The sequence below is a fragment of the Tiliqua scincoides genome, chromosome 3 (assembly GCF_035046505.1).
Source record: "Tiliqua scincoides isolate rTilSci1 chromosome 3, rTilSci1.hap2, whole genome shotgun sequence".
NCBI lineage: Eukaryota > Metazoa > Chordata > Lepidosauria > Squamata > Scincidae > Tiliqua > Tiliqua scincoides.
The window spans coordinates 101,008,507-101,029,306 of NC_089823.1; the positions used below are offsets into that span (position 1 = coordinate 101,008,507).

General features: G+C 43.4%; 1 protein-coding gene across 2 annotated transcripts in view; it reads left to right on the plus strand.

The window, feature by feature from the left end:
* The window catches only part of NALCN (sodium leak channel, non-selective), a 227,496-nt gene that overhangs the window by 1,155 nt on the left and 205,541 nt on the right, over nucleotides 1–20,800 (plus strand). The gene's annotated exons all lie outside the window — the stretch shown is intronic.

The window sequence follows — 20,800 nt, forward strand, 5'->3', positions numbered from 1 at the left end:
TGAGTCTTCCAAAAACCGTTTTTTGTTCATGTTTACACAAAATATATAGTCTATACTTTGATTCTAAACAAATTACTTGGAAGTTTGCCCAGTGATCTGAATGAAATCTATATCAGTTTACAAAATTATGTTTCAGTTCTGAATATATTTATTTGACATAAACCCAACTGATCTTAATTCACCTTGTCTCCAAGTAATGTTCAGGATCAGGGTATTAGTTGGTTGTGCTGTTTCATCATTGTGGCTTTAAAACACCTTTCACCCCATCATATTTTGTGTGTGTGCGTTTGCAGTGGTGTCGCTAGATGGATGCAAGGGTGCACCTTGCACCAGGTGACGTGCACTGGGGGTGGTGGTGACACACATGGGGAGGTAACACCTCTAGTGACCAAAATTGTGGATTGTTAGAATAATACCATTACGTTATATACCATTCCAATTTATAGCAGAATGCAGTGAAACAAACCAGAGTGAAATATCTCCATTCTATCGAAAGTTATGCCCAACAAATCAGAAAACAAAAATGCAACTGTTGTATTATTAACAGTATTTATATACCGCTTTTCAACTAAAAGTTCACAAAGCGGTTCACAGAGAAAAATCAAACAACTCAATGGCTCCCTGTCCCAAAAGGGCTCACAATCTAAAAAAAATGCAAAAAGAACACCAGCAGACAGCCACTCGAGAAGACACTGCTGGGGTGAGGTGGGCCAGTTACTTTCTCCCTGCTAAATAAAAGAGGAGCACCCACTTGAAAAAGTGCCTCTTACCCAATTAGCAGTATGTTGTAACGAAACATTGTATGTAACGTTACATTGTATGTAACGAAAAGGTACATTTCCTTAATTCAAAACAGGCCAATGAGATGGATTGTTCGAAGAGACAATGCAATGTTATTATGACAGAGCATTAACACCATTACTAAGGTGTTAGTAACATGATACGGGGCGGTCGGGGGGGGTGTGACACCACTAGTGACCAAAATAGCTAAAATTGCAGTTTGTAGGAATAATACCATCATGTTATATACCATTTGATGCATAATTTATTCTGTCAAAAGGTATGGCCAAAATACCAGGGGGGGGGCAGAGTGATGGTACATCACGAAGCCCATCACTCAGGTTGCTGCCCTGTCCACTGCATGGGAGGAGGTCCCTCATGAGGGTGATGCGCTGCACTGGGTGACACAAATCCTAGTGATGCCACTGTGTGTGTGTGTGTGTTATGTGCACACGCAGGCATGCATATTTATATGTGAGTTAGTGAGAAAACCATATCACGTAAAATGATTAGATAATATGTCAGCTTTCAGATTACTAGCTATATATCTTGGGAGTTAGTTATATTATAACTTAGAGTAGATAAGCAAAGGGTAATGAGATACCTTCAAAGATAACAGCAACAATTTTGTTCTTGTAACAGACTGTCCTAGGTGATCCAAACTGCGCCTATGGCTGGCACGACTCCCTTGCGTCGCAAACATGCTGTGTAGCACGTTTGCACCTTTGTGGGAGACAGCTGGGCCAGCGCAGGGATGTGTGCTGCCCCGCAGAGGCCACATCCAGCCTCTGCACTGATGGGGATGGTTAAGTATGTGCTGGACAAGCTTGGTTGGCATAGGGGTTTGGGCAGACGTGGGGAGGGCAGGAAGGAGGCAGGAGGGAGTGTTTTGTGGTGGGGGGAAGGCGGGCAGCAGGTGGTCCATGGGCAGGAGGTGGGACCAGGATCCGGCACTTATGCCAGATCCTCGCCCTGTTCCCAGGCAGCCTGGGCCACCCCCAGGCTGCTTGGATTTGCGCCACCTCTATAGGTGGTGTGGATCCAAGTCTCGCCATTAGGGCTGCTGCCGTGTTACCATGGGGGTAAGGGCAATTTTTTCCCCGTGCCCTGGGCTGGCCTGCAGTCAGTCCCAAACTTGTGCTGGAGGCAGCGCAGGCCAGCCGGCCTGCCTGTTCTAGCGCAAGTTAGGATTGCACTGTTAGAAATTGATGTAGATCAGTTTACCTTATCTGGGTTATATATTCTTGGCATGAAGATAAGTCAGAGTTCTGCACTAGCACACATAACACATTAAAGTGTGGTTGTGGCAAACAAGAGAAGAGGAAAATCTTCAGAAGTGAGAAGGAGGAACAGGAAGGTGTTATGAAGTTGACTTCCAATTTGCAAACAGTGGGCTTCCAGCAAGCTGGCATCACATAAACATTCATTTGTAATTATCTGAGGACATGCGCTTAACAGGTTCATGGTCTGGATTGCTGTTCTGTGATATGTCAGTCACATAACTGTTCATGATTGTCCCTTTTTCATAGCAGTAACCAATCCTGTCTGCTCTTTCCAGTTTAGTGTATTTCTGAAGCTTTAGGGAAAGCTTAAATGGAGGCATGTTGCTTTATTTCATTGGTATGGTTATGTCACTCTGTTCTTCATTTGACCCAGGTCCATATTGTGCAGAGCAATCCTATCTTGTGCTGGAACAGGCAGACCTGTGCTATATCCAGTGTACGATTGGGGCTAGAAGTGGCTCAACCAGAGGCAAGGGAAAACTCTTCTGCTTACCCCTGGGTAAACCACCACAGTCCCAATGGCTATCTTTGGACTTATGCCGCCTCAGGAGGTGACATAAGTCCGAGGAGAACTGAGTGGCTTGCAGTTGCTCCACGCTGCTTGGTGAACGGGATTGGGATCTGGCATAACAGTGAGGTCCCAGTCCCGCCTCCCACTCCCTGCCCACCCCCGAGACCACCCTGCACCTGCCCTCCCCCCACCCCAGAATGCCTTCCTCCTGCCTCCTCCCCGCCTACCCCAGCACTGCAATAGACCCCTGAGTTGGCTGAGCTCAGCCAACACAACCCTCCCTCCCCAAGTTGGCACGGAGGCTGTATCCAGCCTCCACAGGCCGCGCATGTCCCTGCGCCGGCCCAGCTGACTCCTGAAGAGGCACAAATTTGCTTTATGACACATTTGTGACCCTCCTGGGTCGGTGTAAGGGACTTGTGCCAGCCTAACGGGGAATCAGGTTTGCGCCCTTAGTGTTTTACTCAGTATCTGTCCATGGCTGGTGAAGAGGTTCAGTTTAGCAGCATCAGCTGACTTCCAGAAAATCCTGAAGTGAAATATTTTGGTAGCATTGGTGACCTGACCAGAACAGAGGCATCCTTTGGTAGTGGTTGTCCACATCTCTTGGTGAATTGCAGCCTTGTATTCCACTATTTTGCTTGGAATTTACCGCTGTGCTGTAGTGGCATGGAGCACTTTTGGTCAACTCCTTTTGAGAGAGAACTGCAGTCATTTCTAGTATGATGTTGGCCATCATTCATGCCTTTGTAACCTCAGAGTTGCTCAGCTTGTTGATACATCCAGCCAAATGTAGCCCAAGAGCCATGCATTGTAGCCATCTAGATTCTTCAAAAACCTTCCTACTTGCTCCCTTCCAGAGGTTCGGGCATTGAATGCTTGCCAGTCCACCCACTAGGAGGCAGGGACACTTTGAAGAAAAATCAGCGCCTGGAGAAGGCAAAAAAGCCCCATGTTACTGCAAATACAAGTGCAGTATACAAGTGTCTAAGCAGGCAATACAAGTGTCTAAGCAGGCACCAAATACAAGCAGATCTGGTTACAAGTGGACTGCCAGTTATGGTTGCTGGGTTGCATTTGGCTTGGGAGGTTACAAGCTGGGAAATTCTGGGCTAGACCAAAGTAACGCTTTCGGCAAAAGCTGCCCTTAGGCTGCCTGGGGATGTCGCTGGTGTAAAATGGTTCACCTCCTGAAGGGTGAGGTTCCATCACCATATGACACTGTGCTTCAGCATATGCACTGCCTTCTCTTTGTGACTTTCAGACCCAATTTAGGATACTTTGTTGTTTCCATGTTTCAGTGTTTTACTTTCACCTATATACTGGTAACCAAGTATGTTAATGACTTTTGCACATTTTGTTTTCTCACTTTTTTTTGAAGTTAGGGTTTCATGTGCATGACTTCACCACCTCACTATGTTCCCTAGGCATAATTTGTGAAGCAGGTTAACAGATGCCTGCTCATCTTAACCTATCAAGTAATATTCAAAATATTCAATTACTTTATTCTTCCAGTGTCATTTTATAGAAATTTGTTATTGATATTAAAGATTCACTGTGCAAAATCTTCCTAGAGACGTAAACCTGAAAGGAATAGGATGGAACATTGTGTGAAACAGAGTCAAATGTAGGCATTTTAGCCAGGTCTAGATCAAGATCTCTTGATGCCTAAGGCAGTGTGCCTCAGTGCTGCCTCAACCCTGCCACAACTGCTGCTTTTGTGTGTGTACACATGTGCACACACTCCAATGGATGTGGAGCGAAGGCAGGCAGGCAGGCAAACAAGCAGGTGTGCACCCATCCCCCCTTCCCTCGACTTCTCAACCTTATTTGATGCTCATCTACTTGAAATGAACAGGAGCGGTATAGTCTGGGCTCCCAGCCTGCACCACTTCTGTTCATTGAAAACGGAAGGATGCAGAGCAGGGAGGCTGTTACTGTCTCCTGGTGAGTAAAGGGAAAGGGAGTGGGTTCCAGATTTCTTTTCGCAGCCTACATGGTGCCTTGCAAGTATTGGGTTGGTAGGAAGAAGTGATTTGGAGACATCACAGCTTTTCCCCCTTTTTTCAGGTTGAACTGGGGTTCCTATTTGAAACATAGAACATCATGATAATGCCCACCAATTTTCATTCAGTTCTAACTGTCTCCAAGGAGGTCATTTTATAGTGTAGTTTGTATTCCTTTCCTTGCTTTGAAAACAAATGTGGGAGGCCAAGCTGGTGTTGTAATCTGATGTAAAATTGTACCTTGAGCACCTCATTTCATTCCAGTATGTCAATGTTCAGCAGAGTTATCGCATTACAAACTGACAAACAAATGGAATGCTGAGGTGAACCAAAGACCTCACTTCACTTGGCTAATTACCCTTAATTACTTCCCCTGAGACAGTTGGCCCTCTGCTGTGGAGGGTGGTAGTATGTGTTTGCAAATAGGAAAAAAGTCTCTTCCTACATTTATTTATTTATCTCGGGTGTTAAAGGAAATAAGCTATTGGAATTGTTCAGTGCATACACATAGTTATTGCAATGCTTTTCTCTTATTGGTGCATCCATGAATGCATGATAATCTTAGGCTCTACTCAAATGTCACATTTTTCTGCATATGCCAAGAGATACTTCACAGTATGGTGTCTGTGGTAAAGTGAGAGGTAGTCAGAAGAGAGGGCGGAAAATAAAATGTCTTGGGTTGTTTCCGAGGGAGAATGAGAAGTAATAATAGCGCTGTAGGAGCTGCCATCTCACCTTTTATTATATCTCTCACAAGAGCATTTTTTATTTTAAAAGTTTCAGGCTTTTTGTTCTGAATGCCTGATGTTTCTATGCAATTCTTAGTCTACCACACAGTCCTTAATTTTACATCATTGGCAGAATCGAGTGGTTTCTGGGCCGTACCATATGCTGTACAATAAAAAATAGGAACACAGAGCTTGCAGAATTGTCTGATTGAGTGGGAAGAGCTTGAATGTGGATATAGGAGGTGCACACGGAATTCTCTTCATAATGATTTGGTGTGGCGGGTGGTGTAACCCCATAGTGAGGTGCAGGAGACAAACAGCGCTTTTGTGTCCTAAGAGGATTACCGTAGATACTCAGGTATAGTACATGAAATTTTTGCCAAGTAATCAAGCTCCAATTCTCACTTTGCCTTATCTCCGGGTCAATCAGAGGGCAGAGCCTTTCAACTCTGAACAGGTTCTTTCTCTGCTAAGCTTAGGCAGGCAGCTGGTTAGTTGCTATAGTTACTTTCCTGGGATGTTTCAGCCAAAGTTAACCTTTTATTCCCCTCCGTTCCCTTTTGCTGCTGCAACCCAATTCTCTTTTGCAAAGGCTTTGCATTTGGCAGAGGTCAAGCAACAATTCCCAGGCTACCATTCAATGCAGCAGTACTTAAGAATAACACCCATGGAAAGCAGTGGGTCTACTTCTGGGATTGCAAATATATGCAGCTGCATCTCTCTGCTGTGAATTGAATTGCACACTCTCAGTTATGTGTTATGGGTTGTATGTTGTATGTAGAGCTTCTGGCTTAACACACCAGACACCTTAAAGGTGGATTTGATTCATGGTTCTCCTGCAGTGGTTGCCAACCTTTTTCACTTGCATATCCCTTGGCAATAATAAATTGTACCCTTCATATTAGCAAAATGTTTGTAATAATACAAGCCCTCATTTCCTCTCTATGAAAACCCAGACTTCATCACTGTGTTTTCTCTTTTTATCTGTTTGAGGAACAGAACACTCTGCCTTTGCACTGTTTTGCATCAGAAGTGTGCTGAGAAATTCTGGGTGATTGATCACTTTCCATATTATGTTTTAGCTTTTTTACTGTGCTGGTTTTCAATCACTGGTTCATACATGAATTGATGACCAAAAACTAGCTATTGGTGGGACTTTCACAGCCAACTAGCTACCTCCCTTCCTGCCTTGCTGGTCCTTGCAAGGCGTTCCTGTCTTGCAAGGCATTCTGGAGCATGACCTGCCTTTTTCTACCATTATTCCATTCTTTTTCAAGTACCCCTAAAGGTCCTGTTGAGTGTCCCTGGGAGTACATGAATACCAGGTTGGGAACCACTGATTTACTGGTATGTTGTTTACAGTGCACTTATTCTGATAGTGTTTACAAAAAGGTGGTGAAGACCAGAATTTAAAAAGAATAAAAATGTATCTTATGATCTTTTACTATGTTTTTAATAAATTAGAGGCTACAGTTCTTAGGTAACAATTAGTGGTAGGTTATTTTTCAGGATCTGGCCTCGAGTAAAATCAGACAAAACTATAGTCAGACACCCCTCTAAGTTTAACCCCCAACTTATCCGAGGGTCATAGAAAATTCCATGATGGTTGGCTCAAACTCTGCCCTCGACTTATGTGTGGGGTCGACTTATAGGCGGGTATCTGCGGTACTTAGCATATAGGCAAGGATCAAGCCCTTATAATTTAGTTTCCAAATGTGGTTAATTTGATTGGCTGAGGTCAGAAACTGATATCTGGGGAGGGTCTCTGCCATGGGTATCCTGCTCTTTAAGAAAAACAGAATGTATATCTGGTGGGGTCGCCACACGTGTATTGTAGGTTCCTAATGAATGCCTAGGCATCCCCTGGCACATGCTCATCTGTGGGAGATTGCTTTGCCTTGGCATATTCAGCCAGTTTCTGTTCCCAAAGCAATACTTGGCATCTCAGCTTGGCTCAGATGCCTGTCAGCCCTCTCAACTGAGTCTATTTTTTGAATACATTTTTTGTCTTTCTCACTTGGTCTTTGCGCATTTGTTCCTGTGTTCAAAAGTAGCCACTGAGTTGGTACCCGGAGGGCCTCAGGAGATCAGGTTTTACCCAGAAGGTTCCAACTGCTGAATCTTATACTTGGTCTTGAATAGAAATTTCTGTTGAACTCTCATTACAAGTTTGTAAATGTCTTTTGATACTAGTAGGCAAGTAGATATGATGACAACACATAGCCAGAGACTCTGTGGAATTACTGCAGTGTCAGCAAAAAATAAAGAAGACTGAAAATAGAACTAGACACTATGATGAGTAACTTTGCATTTAGGGAAAAAACTCTTTTTCATCTTGGAAAGGTTCTCTCTTCATTTGCCATTGCTCTAGGGAGACTTTTCAGTTTAGCCATCTGCTAAACGTGAATTCTTTTAGACTAAGAACATACTTTCCCACCCACCGCCTTGCTTATTTGAAATGCCTACAAGTCGATTCACCTGCAGTGCTCAGTTTCTTCCTCTACTTCCTCCTGATCTGAGAGAGAGAGAGAGTAAATTTTAATAAGTATGAGAAGGCATGCACACAAATAGTTCAGCAGAAATGCAATTAGTGAAACCTTGCATTCCAGTACAGGAGATACTGTTAAACAGATGGTGGTTTGCAGCCGTATGAAAAAATAGTACAATGGCATATTTTGAGTTTGAATATCCTGTTTTTTTATTTGTCGAGCTGATTCCAATGGGAAAACCATTTCAAGCATTGGTTTGCCATTTTGATCCCAGAGAAAGATATTAGAATCCAAAATAGTTTTGATGGTACTAAATGATACCATTTTATGAAATCAACTGAAAGCTCTCTTCCAGCAAGAAATACCTGAAGGTTCAAATGAAAGTGCTTCTTCCATCAGCCTATTAGACTATTTCACTTGGTATATAGTGAGAACCATTTTGAGTCCTAGATGCCTTTTGGCCGAATCCTGTACTTACCTTATGCTGGTGCAGAGGCTGCTGAACCCGCCTAGGGTGTCACAAACATGTTTCAAAGTTTGTTTGAAACGTCATGGGAGTAAGGAGCACTGGTGGGAAGGCCTATACTGTCCCACACATGCCAGATCCTGAGCTGTGCCTGATGGAGCAGGCAGGAGCTGTTCCATGCAGCACAGAGGTCTGGGAGGGTGGGAAGGGAGCGTAACAGGTGGAAGAGGATGGAGAGGGGGTGGATCAGGATGGAGAGAGGGCGGATCCAGGACAGGGATTGGATGATCAGAGGAGGTGTGTACGATATCCAGTTTCCCCCTTCCAAACCTTTTCCCCTCATATGGAACTTTTTGGACTTGGACCAGCAATTTAGCTGGCACAGATCCAATTTGCCTCATTGGGCAGGCTGGGGCTTGACATGGAAATGTTCCCTTGCTCCGAGGAAGCCTCCAGCCTGTTTAGTCACGATGCTGGATACAGCATGGGTTGTGTGGCCCCACTGCTCCAGCCAGTGCAGAACAGAATTGGACTACCCGTTTGATAACCACTCTTCTTCTCATCTTTCAGGGAGAAAAAATGTATTGAAACAATTAGGAATGTTTAAGTGATGACAAATTGAAATTCTACCCTGTGCTCACAGTCAGTGGTGCCTATGCTGCATGCCATCGATGGCTTCTAAAAAGGAAGGAACCTAAGGGGAGGGAATTCCATAAAATACATCAATGATAAAGTCATAAAATACATGACTTCTCTCCAGAGCATTAACACGTGTGTTTTCTATACCTGTTCTGTGAAATCTGTAAAATGTGATCAGATTCTGTACAGGACCACTGACCTATAAGGAATGTATCATTTAATATCGCCTCTAGCAACAAATTTTGTTGCCTTGATCCTGTTTGTTCATCCTAATTGAAGTTTGAAACAGAGTGAAACCAACTTAGCGTGATCATTATGAACCGCCTCCCCCCTCTGGTTTTCCCGCCTCCTTTTTCCCCTTCTCTGGCTTTCTCCAGCCAATTCTAAGGCAAGAACCCCATTGGGACTCTTCCTTCTGCCCTAAATCATCCAAAGAAAAAAAATCAGACTACCCATCCTTCATCCAATGATCATCATTGCTTTTGAGATGGACCCACTTCCCACCTCCCACTTCCTAGTCAATGCAAAAGCAAAACATTAACCTTTCCCTACTTCCTGGCTGGTGAACTTCCCTGCTGCTCTCCTGGTCTGAATGCAGACCCCACAAGATCTTTCACGCCGTAGGAAAAGTAAGCAAGCACACCTAAACACAGACAGACTCCAGTCTGCATGTATGGGGAATCAGTGCTGAGTCAGTTGCATCGGACTCTAGTCAGTGCCAGAGTCATCAACACAGGTGATTCGAGTGTACACAGATCAGCAAAAAACATGTGTTTCTGCAACTCAGACTTGAGTCACCTGATTCAGTTTCCCATCCCTGTTCACTGGCATGGATGCCCTTGACAAAATGCTGTGTCAGGTTAAAAGGAGTGGTTGAGTATGCAGCACTGACATTCAAATTGGCCTATGGTTTAAAAATAGGAAAACACCAGGAGGAAAGAGCTACAAGTTACTCAGGCCAATTGATTGTCCCTTCAGCAGATGAATAAGTTCTCTGGCCTTGGTGGCTCTTCTTCTGCCATGCCCATGGGGAAGGCTGATCTTCACGTAGCCCAATGGAAGGTAGGGAGGGGCTGCCCCAACAGTTCTTTCTGGCTGTGGCTTGTTCCTTTAGCAACTGACAACATGGGCTCCCCTGGTTTGAACCTTCTTCCATCATTTCAGGGCACACAGATCTTCACATTACCCCCAGGAAAAATGTGGTTGCCCCTCCATACCACATAACCACCAAAAAGCATTCCCCCAAAACAAAAACTTACTCCTAAAGCAGCCATTTCAGACAAGATTTTTCCTCCCTCCACAGTTGCTTTTTTGCAGAAGGAGGTACTTCTTTCACTTGGAAGCATGCCTCTGTAACATGAATGTGCAGGCGCATTTAATTTGATAGTGTGGTTTGATTTCCTCAGGAAAGAAAGGGGAATCGTTGTCTTCAAGAGGAACGTCCCTGCACAAATGCATTTGCCCTACACGAGCTCTTGGCACCAATAGGTGCAGACATGACTCATTCTTCTCCACTGAATACTCTTATCATTTGCTTCACATAGGGGCATATTATTTGTGCCCATATTTGTGTCCATATATTCCTGCATATGCTTTAAGTAAACTTTATACAGTCCCTGGCTAAAGATGGCAAAAGTGTTCAAAATTCTAGGCAGAATTTTCCAATTACTTTTCTGTGGAGTTTTCTCCCTTCGTGTTTTAACTTGGAATTTTTTAGTCTTGGCAATCCTTTGTATTCAGCTGCAGGGGAATTTTGTGTTATTCCTGTCAAATGCTTGAATAGTAATTTCAGAACCTCTTGTGTCTTTCACTATGCAACTGATTGACAGCCTCTTGCTGTGATGTCTTTCATAGCAAATATGATTGATAACCTTAGTCAAATTTCATGCTTAGCCTACAGAACTTAATTTCCTGCCCCCTTCTCCCTTGCTATAATTATTTAAACTCTCCCTTCTTCCCTTCTTGTTTTCTCTTGTTTTGCTAATCTTGCATCTCCATGGTGCCTGATACACTAGAATGTTCTACTGATTTCTGGGGTTATATTGTCAGGAGCCTTTGTGTTTGTGGGTGTAAAATGACTGAGTTTTACACAGTGGGACCATTTGAAAGTTCTGGGTAATACTCCACAGACTATTGAGGGAAAAAATCAAAGGCATTTGGGCTGTTCTCTTTGTCTATTATTTAGCTTGTATTTTTCCTTTATGAACTTTGGAGAATAAAGGATTTGTTAGCTTTTATTATTGGTTTGCTACCTAGTTCAGTTTAGAAAGACTTTTTTTTATTCCTAATCCTTTGAGCTGACAGACGTTAAAAATGTGCTTTTAAAGTATTTTTTTCCTTTTAAGCCAAAAGAAAAAAAACAGTAGCCAAGGCCAGAATGTTTTTGTATTGCCTTGAGTTACATGTGTTTTGTATTATATTGGGTTGGAATGACACATCTCTGGGGATGGTTATAAATAGTTATGTGTTTATACCATTCGTCTTCCCATTTTACAAAATGGCTTCTTGGGAATTATTTGGACTGTCTTCAGTTGCTGTGGGTGTGTTGTTTTATGGCTATAAGATTATCCGGGAGCTTGCCAAAATGTGTGTGGCATTAGCTGTTTGAGGGTCTGGAATCGGGGTGACAAGATCAGTACTGGGGAAAACGATAACAGACAAGCAAGGGAAAGGACTGGAAAGGAATTCAAGACAGATTAAGGAAAATAGGTTTAGAAAAGGATGGGAACAGGACAAGGAAAGAGAAACAAAGAAGGGGAGACAGGCATGTCAGGAGCATAGAGCATAGGATGGGACTCCCAGTATGATCTGTAGGCCAGCCTGTCAGCAACCCTTTTCTGCTTCCCTTTGTGAGAAGCCAATCACAGACAGTAGACCACTTACTCTCATGTGAATTTGGCTAAACAAGAACAAGATTGAGGAGAGATTTGTAGCAAAGGCCAACTTTATCAAGTAGATAGCATTGCTGGGGAATTGTCCCTTTGCACACATCCTTCTGCACCTGGGCCTTATACGAAAAAAGTGTGTGCTTTACTATTGAATTATGGTCCCACCCAAATAAAGAACTTCTGCATATAAGCTTATAAGGGTTCTAGCCTTTGTTATTTCTTAGCTGTTTCAGTAGCATTGTTTTATATTTGAATTTTAAAAAATATTGTAACCTACACTTGAATCATTGGAATGAAGTTGGGGCATATATATATATTTTTAAACATGTCTCTGAAGTTAAAGAAGACATTACCTGTGCACTCCCTGAAGAAAGCACACCAGACAGAGGCTTTGGGATAAAGGACTTCTTTATTAATACATTAATAACAAACGGTAGCAGGGCAAACTAAACTCCACCCCCACTAGCGTGTGTTAGCATATCTAACATGGGGGAAACGAAACTAATCATTTACTTCCCCCATACGACATGGGTGTCACATCCTGACTCAAAGCCAGAACTCCATCAAGGATAAAGCAGGCCTATCATAGCCAACCCCCATAAGCAGGATGAGGCAGCTGGAAAGGTTTTTGCTGAACTCCTTAGGTTTCCAGAGGTTTGGTTCTTTCGCAAAAATACACCCAAATGGGGCAAATGAACTCAAACTCAGGTGACTGTGTGTATGAAGCTTAATACAATTCCATTATTGTGTGTATTCCCTTTACTTCCAGGGCAGGCTAAGGGTTAATATTATAGAATTCGGTTGCTTGAGAGGCTTCAGTGGTCATTGGGAAAACTAATTCCTGCCCCAAAACATTTGGACAACATTGGAAATCAAGAGGATAGAACTGGAAACCTTTTAAATAGAGAAAGAGATGAGAGAGAAGAAAGGAACAGAGCTCCCAAGATTGGAAACAGATATAGAGAGAAACAGGAAAAAACAGAGAGCTTAAAAGATTTGAAACAGAGGTGGAAAAAATAAAAATATAGGAATCAAAGGGGTGTGTGTGTGTGTGTGTGTGTGTGTGTGAGAGAGAGAGAGAGAGAGAGAGAGAGAGAACAAGAATGGGAGTATAGAGAAAGAGGTAATATTAGCTATGCTAAATAAGTGTGATCTATTATCCACAAAACTTTTATTCTCAAGCAAAACCCATGGACTTCAGGGGGACTCAGAAAGATATACATACTATAGTATTTTGTTGTGGAACTCCTCTTGTAGATCTCATTTCTCAATTCGATGGGAAACAGGCCAGTTACTCTCATATCTTCTCCTTCCTTCTTTCTCTCCGGCTTCAGTCCTACACTTTCCTGGGAGTATACTCTATTTAACACAGTAGAATTTACTTCTGAGTTAACTTGCATAGGTTTGCACTGTAAATAAATCTGTATTCATTCATTTTAAAAAGAAATTTACCAAAATGAAAATACCAACCACCTACTGATAAGTGTATAGTTGGCAACCTTCAGTCTCGAAAGACTATGGTATCGCGCTCTGAAAGGTGGTTCTGGAACAGCGTCTAGTGTGGCTGAAAAGGCCGATTCGGGAGTGACAATCCCTTCCACACTGGGAGCAAGTGCAGTCTGTCCCTGGTCTGTCTCCCTGGCTATGGGCCTTCCTTCTTTGCCTCTTAGCCTCAGACTGTTGGCCAAGTGTCTCTTCAAACTGGGAAAGGCCATGTCGCACAGCCTGCCTCCAAGCGGGCCGCTCAGAGGCCAGGGTTTCCCACTTGTTGAGGTCCACTCCTAAGGCCTTCAGATCCCTCTTGCAGATGTCCTTGTATCGCAGCTGTGGTCTACCTGTAGGGCGCTTTCCTTGCATGAGTTCTCCATAGAGGAGATCCTTTAACATCATCATATTATAGCGCTGGGATATGTTCATATTTCTTATTTTAGTGGTATCCTTACAGCTTAGCCCTAAATATATTTGCACAGAGAGTAAACCCTTCTGAATTCTGTGGCACTGGCTAAGATGATTAGGGCAGTGGTTCTCAAACTTTTAGGAAGTGTTACTCCCTAAGTAGGTCTTTGCAAGGCAAGCAGCGTGATCGCAAGGATCGCATCACTAATGGGGGTGAGCGGGGTTGCTTTAACTTACTATGAGCTTCTGCAAGCAGCAGGAGGTGCAGGGAGCCCTGCACAGCCCTCCGCAGGGCTCCCCGAGGCTTGGAATGTTGAGAAAACAACCTCCGGTTGCAATGTGAAACCGGAAGTGGTTTGTACACACTGATTCTCAACATTCCAAGCCTCGGGGAGCCCTGCGGAGGGCTGCACGGGCCTCCCCGCACCTCTTGCTACTTGCAGAAGCCCACAGTAAGTTAAAGCAACCCCGCTCACCCCCATTAGTGATGCGATCCTTGCGATCACGCTGCTTGCCTTGCAAAGACCTACTTAGGGAGTAACACTTCCTAAAAGTCCTTGCCCCATTAGTGATGCAATCCTGGGGATCGCAGTCACTGCCTCCCCCTTCCCTTTCTCCTTAAGGGGACGGGAGAAGCTTTACATGAACTGGTTGGTCATGACCCACCAGTCTGAGAACCATTGGCCTAGGGTGTTCCCAACACTCCACACGCACACAGACACACATGTGCACACATACTAACTCAAATTGAATCAAATTGGGGGAATCTGCAATACTTACAGAGCAAGAGGTCACATTTAGCAGTGTCTGACAGTACAATATTACCCCTTCCAGAGTGAAATCCTCCCTAGCTCACAGGAATGCCAGACAGAAACAAAATTGAATTAGGTTAGACTGCACATGTGTTGGGAAAAAGAGGACATTTATAACAAGGTCTAAACTACACACGTAAAGGTAACCTGAAATCTTTCTAAAAAACAAATGAAATACCACTGAGAGTGAAAAAGTGAGTGAGATTGGAAAACAAAGAGAGTGCCTACTGTTTCTTTGTTCACCCAAAAACCTGCAAGAATGGGAACCTGGGTGAGTGGGTGGGGGCCGCCTAAGTGTGCAACCTTAGAAGAACTGAGGTTAGAGACAGGAGATATCTTTTTTCCAAAGACCTGAAGGCATTTGCAAAGAGGGATGGCTTCTTGCAGGTGTGTATACAAATCTCACTTTTGTCCATCAATGGGTGTTTATATTGTTCCAAAAATCTGCAAAACCTATTTGATGTCATGTGATAGTAGGATGAAAGAAATATATCTCCACTATGGAAGATACAGCCTCTCTCACTCACACTATTTTCACATCTCTAAGTTAAAAATAATTGTCTATCCTGGGCCTGAACTTGATTGTGTTGTCAGGATAGAGATATGCTGCTAGAGTTCTGGGAATACTGCAGACAGGCAAGCGATGGTTGTAAAGGTGCATCCAGTGGTAATTCTAGCAGCAAACCGGCATCAGAATGCTAGCGTGGATTTAAATCAAAGTGACTTGAATCAGCTATTTAAATAACGAAGAAAATGGACTGATTAAAATCAAGTTTTCTGTTTTGATTGCTACAACATTTAACACGGGGGCTGAAATGTTAAGTAGATTCAGCCCCAGTGTTAAATGTTATAGGCTAAAGAGGCTAAAAAAATTATTTTAATTGATCTACAGCTCAGTCCTGAGCTGCCTGGCACAAAGAGCTACAGCGGTGTCAAAAATGGCCGCCGCTGCATCCAACATATTCCAGGCAGCTGCCGCTGCTGCCTCCTCAGGAAAAGGGGACATGTCCTCTCCCCCTGGGTAAACTGAGTAGTCTCATTGGGGCTACTTGACTCTACGGTGACCCGAAGGTCAGCGTAGAATGAAGAGCCTCCATGTCGGGCCACCAGCCCAACACAGAGGCTCTGGATCTGGTGGAGCAAAGTTCCACTGGTTCTGTCTCCCTCCTGCCCCACTCCCTCCCCCCACACCTCCACCCCACCCTCCCTCCACCCCAGAATGCCTCTTCCGCACCTTCCCCCCCCCACCTATCCCTCTGCTGCTCTGGTCCTTGTGACTACTGAGCGGCGGAGCTCTGGTGCTCCACCGGCACTAGCCCAATGCTGGCCAGTCCTGGACTAGCACCAGCAGAGCACCAGTGCTAGGGCCCGCAAGTGTGCCTTATGGCGCGTTTGCAGCCGTACGCACTGGTGGTGAGCTGGTGCGCATTGAACAGAATTGGGCCCCAAAACTGTGTCCATACTTAATAGAGCTGAAACTTAAAAAAATATATATTTTAAATCCATAGTTGGTAGGCAACCTTCTTAGAAGAAGCATTTCTTAGGGCACAATCCTAACCTGCGCTGGAACAGGCAATCCAGGACGCTTGCACTGTGTCCAGTGCAGGATTATGGCCAGAAGTGGCTCAGCCAGAGGTAAGGAGAAACGTTTCCCCTTACCCCTGGGTAAGGGCTGCTGGCCACAATGGCTCTCCTCAGACTTGTGCCACCTCTGGAGGTGGCACAAGTCCGAGGAGAGTGGAGTGGCTTGAAGCTGCTCAGTTCTCCCTGGGAACGGGGGTTGGGATCAGGCAGTTATGCCGAATCCCAGCCCCGTCTCCCCCTGCCCACCTGCCCGCCTCCAGGGCCGTCCATCGCCCACCCTCCCCCTGCGCAAGAACCCCTCCCTCCTCCTCCCTGCCCCCCCTAAGCCTACCTTTTCCGCTTGTGTCTGCAGGCGGGCTGACAAAAGCAACTGAGGGGAAGCCGGCGCGGAGGCTTATGTCAGCCTCCGCAGGCCGGTGTTTCTCGGAGCGCCATCCTGGCTTCCCCTTGAGGAGGCGCAAACGTTCTTTACAGCATGCTTGCAACCCTCCTAGGGCGGCCCAAGGGACTTGGGCAGGCATAGGGTGCAGTTTGGATTGTGCCCTAAGCCCTTTAAGGAACAAAATTCTAGACATCTGGCCATGCTGCTCATAAGAGTTTTGCTGTTCACAATTATGCCTGCTGAGAGTTGGGGGCAGAGAAGGGGGAAGCTGTGAAATTAATGGATTTCTGTGAAATACTCTGTACACATACCAAGGACATTAACCCAAAATCACTTGTTTGAAAACACTACCCAAAAGTAGTGTTTTCTGGGCCCAAGTACCCAGAACGTTCCCAAATATTTCTCCATGAAATTGAAAATTTGCTGATAGCTGTCAGTTTTCAATTTACTCTTTGCTATCAATTTTCAGAATTTACACCAATAATCAATATAATGCATTCACTGTTGCGTAATATTTTTAATTTGTGACCTCAGAAGCAAAACACATTCCACATTGTTTTTTTTCTTTTATACAGAAAACTTTAAATTCAGTGTGCTTGAATATTATTAATTATATACTTATCTCTTAAAATTGAATTCAATTTGTTTGTATTAAATTCAAATTTCATTTTAAAGCAGGTTTATTTTAACAAGACAATGAACACAACTGAAATATTTTTTTAAAAAGCAACCTGAATCCAAAAGAATTCCTTTGAAATTCTAAAAAATGTCCTTTTATTGCTTTTTGATAACACAAAACACATCACCCACTGTTGCTCTCCCTGGTTTAGAAGTTGCATATACAGTGACATGGGTTGATCATATGGCAATGTGATGCAGTGGAATCAGGAAGCCAGGGTTTTTTTTTAAACATACAAAGCAGGCTTTCTTGATTCCAGAGGTGTTTATGGCTGTTTCAAGCTTGGCCGGCTAGGATTACTGCCAAAGTGACACATTTGTGAGCTGCTATTTAGTATCTGCGTGCTAAACAACTGTGGGTAAATGCTTCTAGAATTCAGAGAAAGAAAATATGACTCAGGGCCATGAATCACCTACACTATGAAGTGGGAGTTCTCCGAAAGGCTAATGCCAATAGATAACTAACCTTTAGATCCAAATAAAGGCGGCAGAATTGTACTGGGCACAGCATTTATATGTTGCTCTTTCCTAAGCCTGTGTGCCCTAGCACAATCTTTTAATTGTCATTGGTAGGCACCTCTTTTTTTCTAGTATAGACACCTTGCTGTCACATCCTACCCTTGGCCTTACCATACTTATCCCAAAAGAAACAGAATGTCTCCTGCCCTGGAGGCTCCGTCTTCGGAAAATGCAGTCATCACTGACTTCCTCTTAAGTCCTCTCTGAATGCACCACCATATTTCTAAAAATACCTTTATTTGGACTTCCTTAGCTATCCTAACCTCAGGGCTCAGAACAGATTACAATTTACCCATTTTTCATTTGATCTTCGCTGAGACGGTGCCTAGAACCATCTGGCAAGTTTCATAGACTCATAATGCTGGAAGAGATGTGAATGCCATCTGATCCCATCCCCTCATGGCTTGGCAGGAAATTGAATGCCATCTCTCATATTCAAACCCAACAGTTTTATGACTGCTATGCTATAGTGGCCATCCTTGATGTTAGTTATCTTTGGGAATCAGTTCCATGGATAATCATCTGCAACAAGTCAAACTGAACTAGACTGTCCCAAAGCCATGTTTGTTTCATATTCCTGGCTCTGATGAACTCTTTCTTGTCTAAGTCTTTGCTTTCTTAATTCTCTCATGCTGATTTTGTGGGAGGTAAATATCACTTCATATGGAGCCCAGACTAGATGGAGTTTGTTTTCCTTTTCCTGGTTTCTGTGCTATAGGCTATGCTTACTGAAAAATCTGAGCTATAGATGGTATGGGTTGATCCAGGCCTGATTTGGGCCTAAGACCAAATTTGAATTTTTTTATGAATCCACGATTTCAAGAAAAGCTTGACTTCTTAACTGTACTATATCTGAAAGACAGTTTCTTCTGGATAGGAAATGCCGCTTTAGAGACAATGGACCTAAGATTATACTTATCAAAGAGCATTACTAAAGTGAGTGTTCACGTCTACAGACCACATGTATCATGGCATGAAAATCTTTCTCTTACATTGGTACATTGACAGATAATGCTAATATGCAAGGCTCGTGAATGGAGGTAATCTCCTTTTTTCTGTAGATGGAGTTGGGAAAAGGTTGGAGGTTAACAACACCACAGCCATTTCAGATGTTCAAGGTAAGATGGAACAAGTTCACCTTGCTTGGAGATATTTCCCTTATCAGAAGATGCTTGTCTGTCAAAGCCGAAGTGGAGTTTTGTACAAAGGTTTATGGAAGCTAAAACAAATTGTACGTTGTTGCCTCATTTCTGTGCCATAAACATTAACCCATTTAAGCCCTGTCATCATATATACAGTTATGATTTTTTTTTTCTCATGGGATACTAGCTCTTCTGCAAAAGACACATACAAATTCCATATTTATTTTCAAAGTGTTCCTACTTTGAAAATACTGTACCCCCCCTCCTAGCACTTTTTAAAATCATAGTTTGTTTAGGAATGGAACCTTATACATATCTTTGTATATATAAGTATGAAATGTGGAATAAGAAGCTGTTGTACCAATGCCATAAGTACAATTACAATTTTAAGTTCCCATAAAGAAGGTTTTGTCTATTCTATGCAGAAGCAGCCCCCCCCCCCATCAACATTTTGGCATAGATGCATGCCAAAATCAGAATCAGTAATGTAAATTAAGGGCATTTGTTTAGCTTAACATAAATAATTTTGCTTTCATAATTCAAGATTTTTAGCACTTTGGAATTTGATGGTGGGAGGGATAGGTTATACAGCTTTTAACATGGCAGTGTAATCTTGGCACCAAACAATCAAAATTTTGTATGAAAACTCCAGATTCTGTATCCTAAATGAATTGTGGAGGGATTGTGGGAGAGTCAGAGTTGAGTGAAGGGTAGGAAGTGTACTGAGAATGTGGTTAAATAACACAGGCCTACAAAATTGGGGATCAGAAAAATTTTTCCCAAACTTTATGGTGGTTTGATATGAATTTGGGGTGCTGATTCAAAAAATGGCATCCATTTTGCCCTATCACGTCTAGTTTTGGAGATATACTAGTATAGCCTCATTAGTGAATGGTTCAAGCAGCTTCCTCATGAGGAAGCCATGGTGTAGACTTCCTCATGAGGAAGCTGCTTGTACCATTCACTAAAGAGGCTATGCCGTGTCTCCAGAACTAGACGTGATAGGGCAAGACGGATGCCATTTTTGGAATCGGCACCCCAAATATACCCAGGAATTGGTGTAACGTTTAAGGAAGCAAAATGTGTGTTGGCCTGTGTAATCAGTGTGTTCAAGGAAGCATCTGACAGGACCATGGCAAGAGAGTTAGAGGAAGTTGTTCTGGGCTATACCCCAATTCCTGAGGTGCTTAGTTCCTAAGGCTTCGGCAAACACTGCTAACACATTTCCAGACTTTGTGCCCTGTAGTCATGGAGGCTAGAAATTCTCCGTTAGGAAGAATGAAAAATCAACAGTTGACAGTGATGTGAACATTGCATTAGATACTAGATTGCATGTTTGCATAGAAAGCTGCATGGAAGCAAACTGTACAGCTTAGGTTTGCCTGGACTGCATGACTTTCATCAATTGCTAACAACCTCCCCTAGGATGGGGAGTAGAAACACTCCTCAGATATTAAGTGAGCATTTTCCCCTGGCATCACAGCCCCATGCTGCATGATTGGGTGAAGCCTGTTCTATTATTATTCATGCTAGGCGGTAGAGTTCACGTGAATTCCATTTCTGTGAAGGTCAGGGCTCCAATGTCTCCATAAAATATTTACAAATCAGGTGGGACACCTCACCACTTCCCCCCCCCCTTTTTTAAAGCATAGCCCTTTTACACAGACAGAACACTTTTATTTTGAATATAGTTTTTTGCTCCAGGGCAGAAACCACATATCTAAAGAATTCAGGCAATCAAGAGAGAAGGAGACATCAGTCTTCATTAAACTGGTGCCGTCAAATGATTTAACTCGGCTGTTAAGACTTCCACTTCCCCAGAGGCCTGGCACATGGTAAGAAAAAGGATGCTAGTTGCTGAGTACTGTCAAGAATTGACTAAATTTGCCAGGCAACATGGAGTCTGTATGCTTTCCCTGGTTTATCTGTTGGCAAGGAATTCAAAGCACTATAGGCCACATAACTGGGAAATAAAAGGTGAATTTATTTTACTTTAT